Source organism: Ursus americanus, chromosome 17 (assembly GCF_024610735.1).
Source record: "Ursus americanus isolate L20-20 chromosome 17, mUrsAme1.1.p, whole genome shotgun sequence".
Taxonomy (NCBI): Eukaryota; Metazoa; Chordata; class Mammalia; order Carnivora; family Ursidae; genus Ursus; species Ursus americanus.
The window spans coordinates 10,187,044-10,196,893 of record NC_142143.1 but is presented as its reverse complement, the minus strand read 5'-3'; positions in this window follow the sequence as shown (position 1 = coordinate 10,196,893).

Below are 9,850 nucleotides of genomic sequence, written 5' to 3'. Positions count from 1 at the left end.
CTCCCAGTGACTACTTTTTTCTGCCGTCTTCTGCTGCCCACGTCTTCATGCCTCACGCTGCAAACCGTGACTTAGGTTGCGTGCAGCCTCTCCCACCCTTAGTGAGTTTGATACAGCGCTTGTCAGCACCTTCACGGCCAGTCACAACTGAGCTGTGGGCCTTTCACTCTCTGCCGCTCCTTCCTCAAACGCCCAGAGGGGCTCTGCCATCTTGGGGACTTCCCTGGGGAGAGCCACCTCAAAACCTAGCAGCCCCCACTATTTACTGTCAGAGCCAATTTCTAATCTAACAAAGCACAAGACGCTACAGGTCTGTGATTGTTGAAAACTTCACTGAAGCTAGTTGCCTCGGGCATCTCACCGGACCTACTCAGCCATGTTCACATGTTCTTGTCGCCACAGAAACTCTGCATTCGGGCGTAAATCTGCAGGGAGGTCTGCATAACGTGTATGCATTCTCTCGTTTATTCTGGAGCCAGGTAGACTTGGTATCCTGATTTTATTGATGAGGAAATTGAGGCTTGGGGTAATCACATAGCTTGTCCAAGATCAAGGTAATAGGTACTGAGTAACAGGTCTTCTGTTTCCCCAACCTACTTTTACTGTAGAAAGTCCTAGCCTAAGACTGGCAGGAAGAGACGAAGCAGCGATAGATGGCCCGTAAAAATCTGCATGATCTGTAAGCCCTAAAGCGAAGGCATATTTCCTCTAACTTGGCAGGATAGGACAGGCGAGGCTGCTGTCTGTGTCCTGGAGACAGGGTTGCTAGGAATTTTCGGGCTAGACCTTGTGCTCACCTGGTGTGTGGTTGGTTCTGTTTGAGTCTTCGGATTATGAGTGAACTTAAGAATGTGGAAGCATCCACTGACACGTGGCTTTGAGTCTGAGTTGTGTCACTGATATGCCACTTAGCCCTGCTGGGCTGGTAGCCTTGTCTGAAAATGAAGGTGCCTGCCCAGGTTGTGAGGTGGGGTGGGTATGGAAGTCTTGTTGCCCACTGATGTGCAGTGCCCTTGAGGGGTCTTACTGCCTGCCCCCAGGCAGAGCTCGGCCTGCTGCAGGTGCTGTCATGGGGACTTGGATGGTAGGCATTTGCTGGAGCTGAATGGCTGTCCCTACCACCCTGAGGTGGGCGCCAGTATGGCTCTCAGCGGAAGCCCCTCCTTGTAAGTCAAGGGTAAGAGTTAGCATTTTGATGGGTGTCGTTTGGGCAGAGACCTGAAGGGGGTGAGGAGGCAACCATTGAGCTACCTGGGGGAAGTGTTCCAGGAAGAGGAAACTCAAGTGCACGCGGCCCGGGAGGCCAGAGCATGTTTTGTGTGTGGAGAGAATGTAGTGGAAAGGTCAGTTGGAGTGGAGTGAGCCAGGGAGGGTGGGAGAAAGGGACCAGAGACAGCTGAAGCTCCCAGTCATGCATAGGCTACAAGGACTGTGACTGAGTCCGGGTGAGGTGGGAGGTTTTCACCAGGCGGGTCACAGAACTTGGCCAAGAGCTAGAGTGGAGGCAGGATTTGAACCCAGGTCAGCCCAGTGTTACAGCCTGTGCTGTCTCTGGGACAACCATCCTACAACTCCGCCCCGCCCCCCAGAGGGGGAAAACAAAAGCAGCCTCTGTTAATATGTAATAAGTCCAAACATTCACAGAGCTCTTGGTAGCTTTTCAAGCACTTACTCATGTTACCTTGCTGGATCCTGACAAGTGGCAGAGGCAGGATCCTGCCACGCGATTTGATTGCCAGGCCAGTGCCGACCAGATCTTACCCCTGCGGTGCCCGTCTGTGGTTCCCCGGCTTCCTAAGGGATGGCCTACCCAGCCCCAGCTCTTGGGCTGTTCCCCCACCGTGAGTCCTGAAGTACGCCTCTGACGGCTCAGGAATTGAGACCCACCTGAGCAGCCCCCTGGGCTTAACTTTTAAGTTTTAAGTTCAACTCCAGAGTCTCATAGTTCATGTCAGACTCTTGTCTCCATCGTTAAAACTATGCCAGGTCAAGGTGTGTTGTGTCAGGCAGCCTCTTAGCACTGTCCTTCCTGTGCCAGGAGACAGGCCATTTCAGGAGCTCAAGGTCACACAGACCCAGTGTGTGAGCGTCTGGCTTGGAGCCACTTCCCAGTAGCTTGGTCCGGACCCAGCAGCAGTGCTGGGCAGCCAGCAGCCCTCAGGAGGGGGCAGGCACAGCTGAACTCTGCCTGGTACCGCTCGAGGAATGCAGGGCATTCAGCAGCTGTGGCCAACTCGAAGGAGTTTTATTCCAGCTTGCCCAGAATGGGAGAAGCAGGGTTATGGTCCTCCCACATACATAGGGAGTGCAGGTTTTGTGAGGGAGTGGGGAGCTCTGGGTGGTGCCCATTACCAAAGTCCTGTACCAGTAAGACAAGGTGGCATAGCAAAGTGTGTGGACATGGGCTTGGTCTGATCTGGGTTTGAATCCTGACTCCACATATAGGCTGTGTAATCGCAGGCCAAGCTACTTAGCACCTCACTGTCTCACACACCTGCCTTAGGACTGTTCTGTTCATTAAATTATACAAAGTACTTAGCACAGCACCTGGCCATAGTGTGTTTAGGGATTAGCTGGCCGTGAAGTTGGAAGTCAAGAGTGTTAGATTATGGGCAGAAAGGTCTTGTGTAGATCAGCATGGCTAGTTTGGGGTGGAGCTGGGACCCCCAGCCTCCACACTGATCCCGGGGCTGTCTCCACTCCCTGTTCCTCTGTGCCCTCAACAGCAGGCCTGTGTAGAGACACTGAAGAGACCCGTGCACAGAAAGGCTGAGGCACTTGTCTAGAGGAGCCCAGCATAGGAGCGGGGCCTCATGCAGTGGCAGCAGACATGGGGTGAAATGGGAGACTTCAAGAGCGATCTGGGGAGGTCACAGAGGACCAGACTTGGCACTTGGCTGGAAGTGGAGGTGGAGGGGAGAGAGATGCCCAGTCCTCTGGCTTTTGTAGCTAGGGAGCTAGTGGACTCAGATGGGGGGTAGTTGGAGTAGGTTTGGAACAGGAGGTGTGTACAGGTAGGTAGAGAACTGGGACATGAGTTCGAGGGTCCTGTGGGACATCCAGGTGGAGATGCCCAGGGTGTGAGAATTTGGGCAGAGGCAGTAAACAGCTGGGGCTGGAACCCTGATTTTCAGACCCCCAGAAGCTAGAGCTGGCTCCTTGGTGCATAGACCAGCCTCTGGCGGCCTTGGCTGCTTCTCCATGGTGTGTCTGTGGCTTCCTCATACAATGGGCTGCAAACTGAAGATTGGGCTTCTCTTCCCAGTCTGGCCTTGACCTTGGGTGGCTACTGATGATCTCCTCGTCTGCCAGATGAGGTAGTGAGACCAGCTGTTTGAGGGCTGCAGCATTCTGGGTAACATCCCAGGATCCAGAGGGGCCCGGAGTGCCCCGAACACGTGAGGCAAGAGAGGCAGCACTTAGGAGCCATGGCCTTCGCAGTGGAGAGAATGAGCTGAATGAATGATGAGTGCCTGAGGAAGTGAGTGAAAGAGGATTGAATGAAACAGTGTAAGTGTATGAATAAGTGATGGAGTGTGCCTTAAACCCTTTCTAGAACCGAGAGGCAGAGAATGAATAAATGATGAATGTGTGCACTACCCAGCAGGCGTTAGCCAGTGAGAGCTGTGGCTGTGTCCGTGCTGGCTCCTCACAGCGGCCTTTCATCCCCACCTGAGCCCGCCCTGCAACCTGGACACGGGCTGGAGAGAGGGCTGGAAGGAGCTGGGGCTCTGGGTTAGGATGGCCCTGGGTCAGGAGCCCTCCGGTGTGGGGGAAGGGCATCAGGAAGAGGCTGTGGGGGAGGGGCACTCTGAAGGTCCAAGCCTAACCAGTAATTTCCTGATGTTTTCCGGAGGGCAGGGGCTATGGGAAGCTGCAAATCATCCTGGTTCCTGTGGCTCCACATTCCTGTCAAGCCGGCAGCTGAAAATCCCAGCTTTTCCTTATTTCTGGCCCCACCCGTCCCTATCCAGCCACTTGATCAAGATCAAGGTACTTCCCTTCTGCCCTCACCCCCACCCCCTTATGTTCCCCTGGGGCCGTTGGACAAGGGATGGTGGACGCCTCTCTGGTCTTGGTTAGGAAGTGGCAGGGAGCCTAGGTCCCATTCCTGACACTCCCCCCCCCCCGCCCCCGCCCCATACAACTGGGGACATTTCTGGTGCACCAGTTAACTTGTCTGAGCTTCGGCTTCCTCTTCAGTCAAGTGGAAAGTGTCCTCACCCCCTACCTGCCTCCTGGAGCCTCTTAGTCTTAGCCTATAAAGCTGGAGAGTGTGCTACCAGTGCTGGGTGTTACATCCGTCCCCAGGCGTGTTGTGCTGTGTCACCTGGAGGAGAGGCGGACCCTCTCTAACCTCTGTTCTATTTAGAAGCAGCAGCTCCCTCTCAGAGCTTCCACAGCGAAGTCTCACTTTCTGTTTCAGACAGGAAGAGCTGCCTTGCTCGCAGTTCCGTGTAGATAGTCAGGTAAGTGGGAGACAAGCAGTTCTTTTCTAGCGTCTGACAGCCTTGTCAAGAGGTCTGACCTCTGGCTAACCGGTCTCTCCAGCCTGATAGTCCCTCCCTTGTCATTCGGCCCTCAGAGGAGAGGTGACCGTCCGGGGTCAGAAAGGCTTTGAGACCATTTTCTCTTCTGCCTGCTTTTCATCTGCAGAGCTGGCCAGGTAGATAAAGGGGTGTCATGGGGAGGGCTCCAGCGTTCCTGATCTCCACCATAACCCCCAATCATGCCTGAAGAGTCCGAGCATAAGCAGGGCGGGCTTTGCCCGCTCAACTCTGAATCAGGCCTTGCAGTCTCTCTCCTGCTCCGTCCTGTGCACTTTCTGCCCCAAGCCCCTCCTACGGACTGTTAGGATCTTGAAAGCTGTATTAGCACCCAGGCATGAACCTTGCTAGAAGAATCCCAGTACCAATCATGTTGACTGCAGTTGGACGTGAGATGGAAAGTCACAAGAACACCATGGCTGGAGGCCTCGGGGGCTCCCTGTCCAGGGTTGGCCTCCAGCCTTGTGGACAGGGCCCCGGAGGCTGTGGAGCCGATGCTCCGGGAAGGGTTCCTGCTCACCAAGCTCATGGGTAGATAAGGAGTGAATCCGTAGGACAAACGAGGACACACGGCCTGCCTCAATACATCAGTGACACATCTTTGTGGTGAAAGTTCTTTGTGAAGTCCGAGCTAGGCAGAATGGCTTCAAACAGGCTTTAACCTCTCAAAGCCTTCTCTTTATCAGTAAATGGGGATCCTGTGATAGTCCCTACCCCAGAGTTGCTGTGAGGAGTCCAAGAGGGAATGCACTTTAACAACAAAAACGCATACATGCACGTTAAGGATCTCACAGTCCATTGGAGAGAGACATATATGCACAAATAAATGCCACACAATGTCAGCAACTGTTCAAATGCCACCTCCTCCATGCAGCCCTCAGGGATGTACCCTGAGTCCCCAGGCAGGAGATGAGAGGTTCCTTCTGGAAGCCCTGTTGCCCTTTGCTCATTGCTCCATCGCATCCCTTGTCTTTCTGTGAATGTTTATTGCAATTGTTTGCATACCTGTCTTCCACACTGGTCTGCCAGTCCCTCCGGGGGAGGCATGTGGAAATTCCTTCCCAAAATCGCAAGGACATCCCCTCTAGGTTCCATCTAATTACAAGGGTGGGATTCTGTGAGAAGGCCTGGAGTTGTAGTTTCTGTCTGGGCCTATCATGGAAGGCTTCAGGGAGGAGGTGATATCTGAGCTGGGTCTTGAAGCCTGTGCAGGATTTAGAACAGCAGCCGTAGGCATTTTAGGGGCAGCCGAAAGGGGTAAGGGACAGGGTGGCAGCCTGTAGCACAGAGTGAGGGTCAGGGGGATGGGGTTCGGGCCGTTTCCCCTCTAAGTGCCTCTACCACCCTGGGCAAACCCTTCCCCTCCCTGGGCTCTAGTCTCCCCTGTCAGTATTACGAGGGGGCTTTGCTAGCTAATCCCTAATAGTCCTTGCCAGCTTGGATATTTTATGCTTTCTGTGACCCGCCTGCCCCCCTGGGATAGATCCAGATGGCAAGGTAGAGTATTTCCTGGCTCAGAGAGCACCCTCCCAATGACAGGCAGCATGTGGTCCTCTCTGTTGTGCAGAATTTAGTGGGAAGGTTGTTTGGTTTTAGGGTAGGGATACCAGCCCTCATGCCTAGTCTCAGATGGATTTTGCCGAATGTGTGTATGTGGGGAGAGGCATGGCCTTTGAAGAAAGGTCTGGGATAGCTGCCTATCCTAAGACATAGCTGGGATTCCAGGGGACGGAGCTCACCCTGGCGGGCCAGGGTCAGGGCTCAGGATGCTGTCCTGGCATGCTCAGGACATGCTTCTGGCCCAGTGAGGATGAAGAGCAGCGAAGCAGCTGCCACTTCTGCCACCCGAGCCTCCCACACGCCTCCTGCTGCTCCCAGGCCTCAACTCTGAGGTCCCACAATGCTCCCATTGTGCACCAGCTCTGCCAGGCTGCCCCCAGGGAGCAGCTCAGAGCCAAGGGCCTGGGCAGGGCCCTCATTCCTGGGGGCACAACCTGGGCAGAAAAGCACAGCCGTCAGACCTACATGGAACTTAGAGAATCATAGAATCTGGCAGAGAAGCTTAGAAGAAGGAAATCTTAGAATGAGAACGGCACTGGCGCTGAGGCTCCAAGCTCAGGGAGGGATGGCCCAGTTCCACGGCCCCGCTCTGTTGTGTTATTTTAGTTGTTAAACTATAAAGTTGTACTTGCCCCACCTGACCTACGCAGATTCCTCATCTTTCCTGTGATCTGCCCCGTGGCCCTGGTGCCATGTGGACAAATTTCATCTTGCTCACGTGGGGCCGGTTTTGCTTTAAAATCAGAACCCTATTTTCTTCTAGCAGTGTTGATCACATTGCAAACAATGTTGTGTTGGTATGAGAAAGTTAAAGTGATTTTCTTCAAGTGATTGGTGAATACTGGGACCAGAACAAGAGTTTAAAAATTAACCAATATTGCATGGCCCACTTACAGGAGGTAAGTGTAGTCAAATACACAGAGTCAGAAAGTAAAAGGGTGGTCGAGTGCCAATGGAGAGAGTTTGGGGCATGATGAAAAGGTTCTAAATAGAGGTGACGGTTGCACAACTTTGTGACTATATTAAAAACCAGTGAACTAAAAGAGTGGATTTTATGGATGTGAATTCTCAAAGCTGTTATTTCAAAAAGTTATACCTGCCATTGTCCTAAATTCAAACCGTAATGACTTATAAAAAGTGCGTCTGCCATGCCCCCAGTCTCACTCCCAGAGTTCACCCCCCTTCTCAGCATTTGGGCAGGTACCCTCTGTTCCTGATGTTTAAAAATTCCATATGTATGCTCATGTAAATGTTTGTATATATGATATGAAATACCTATCACTTACATATAGATTTTGTTTTGCAAAAATTAGATCCTTTTATACCTATTATCCTGCAGCTTGCTTTTTTCACTACTTCTGAGGATGTATTTCCATGACATTCTTTTTAACAGTGGTGTGGTTTTCTGTTGTGTGGCTGTGCTGAACGTCATTACCTAGTCCCTTACTAGTGAATGTTAAGGATGTTTCCAGCGCTTTGCTGTTAGCAAACAGAGACCATATTTGTATGTGCATCTCAGGACCCCAGGATAGTATTTTGGAGGACAGAATCCTCTACCTTTTATAGACGTTGACGTTGAACTTGGGCAGAATGACATCTTTGTCCAGGATCTTCCAGCAAGTCTGTGGCGGGGAGAGGTGGTGGGTGAAGTGGGGCCAGCCAGGCATCCCCTCCCACCCCCAGGAACGTACATACATACATGGGATTCTCTGGCTCTGAGAGAGAAGCAATCCACTGGCCTTTGAGAAGGTGCAGAATCAGATGAGTTCAACAGCTAGAGGTGCCGGTGGCGTCCCCTCTAGAGCAGTCCTTTTTTTTTTTTTTTAAATCTCTCTGCCCAACATGGGGCTCAAACTCAACCAAAGATCAAGAGTCACATGCTCTACCGGCGGAGCCAACCAGGCGCCCCCCATCCCTCTCCCTTTTATCTTTCTGAAACTGACCTTGAGATCCGCGTGGGAAGGCAAATGTAAACCTTAGGTCCTGGTCATTCCCTCACTCTTTCATTCCCACCAGTGTTCATTCTATGTTAGCTTCTCCTACCCCAGTGTGTTCTCTTTTTTCGTCTTGTCTTTGCCTCTGCCTCCTCCGCAGCCCTCCTGCAAAACAGGTTGGCAGAAGAATGGCCAGCGGAGAAAGCGTGGCGCTCTTTCCCAAAGTAGTCTGGGAGCTCCCCTGGACACCTTCCTTTCCCTTGCCCTTCATCATGCTGGACAAAGACCCCCCGGTAGTCTTGTCTCACCAGATTAGTCCTGCCCCACCACTGGAACCCCTGCAGCTGTTACCCTGCAATAAATCAGAAAAGATTCAAACTCTACCTGCAGTGACCTCTCTCACTGGCTTGCATTCAACGTGCTTTCTTGTGGGATGGGTGTTCTCCAGCTCAAATGTCCCCTCCTCAAAGATGCCTTCCCTGGCGGCCCTGTTTGTCTCCATGGCTTTCTGACAGCGTCTTGCTCTATTTTTTTGCCCCAGCACCACTCGCCATCTGAAAGTATCTTCATTGATTTGTTTTCTTGTTCCCTGCCTATCTTCCCTGCTAGAAAGTTAATTCCATGAGGGCAGGAACCCTGTCTTGTTTACTCCTATCTCCCCTTGAGTGCCCAAGCTGGGGAGCAGGTGCTCAGTAAGTATATGTTGAATCCCTGTGTGAATGCAAACGCACGTACAAGGTCTGAAAGGGTAAGTTTCAAACTCACAACTGTGCCTGCTTCTTAGAAGGGGACCGAGGGAGACAGCTAGGAACTTGCGCTTTTATTTTTCAATTTTTGATGAGGAGAATGTGATCACTTAATTGGTAGTTAAAAAAGAAAGAAAAACACTGAATTAAGGGCCCATATCCCTCAGTCCTAATCCTGAAATTATGGTATGATTTGGGGCCAGTGACTTGACTTGCCTAGCCGTCTGTGGCTTCTGACCTCACCTGTAAACACAGTCCTAACTCCCACCTGAACCCTGGATTTAGTCTGCACAGTACTTCTTCTTCTTCTTCTTCTTTTTTTTTTTTAAGCAAGTTCTGTGCCCAACATGGGGCTCGAACGCACCACTGAAGATCAAGGGTCGAGTGCTCTACCGACTGAGCCAGTCAGGGGCCCCGTCATGAACAAGTTTGTCATCCATTATCTCAGCTGAAGACCCACACCCCTGGGATGCAGGCAAGGCAAAGATTATCATCCCCATGTTATAGGGTAGGAAATTGGGGTTCACTGGGGTGAGTTGTCTGGCCTGCAGTCACAGCTGTGTTCATGAAGGTCCTTATTTCCTATCCTGGTGAGCTGACTCAGATAATGAGTTTATAAAGCCCACAAATGGGCTAATGGGGGCCCAGAGGGCTGTGCCATGTAACTTATTATGGCAACGGGGTTAAGGTCTGATCTGGAGCAGTCTTTGGGGACCTGGAGGGATCCCCTTAGGCTGGTGAGGACAGGGATATAATCCCTCCTGGGTTTTAAAGAAAGAGTCCTGGTGGTCTTTGAAGGCCAAGGTGGGTCCTAAGGCCGAGTCTCTGATTTCGTGAAAGGAAACTTCCTTTCCTGGAGTTGCTTTCCCACAGGGGACAGAGAGGGGGTGGCAAGCACAGGCTGGTGAGGGGCCAAGAGGGCTCACAAGGCTGCCTGGCCCACGGCAGCCACTTCCTAGGTGGCCTGGGAGAGTCCACATTCTGGGCCACGAATGTACCTTCCAGCCTTGGACAGATCTAAGATGGGAGGCTGGCCCTAGCCGGGGTCATAATGGCATTCCGG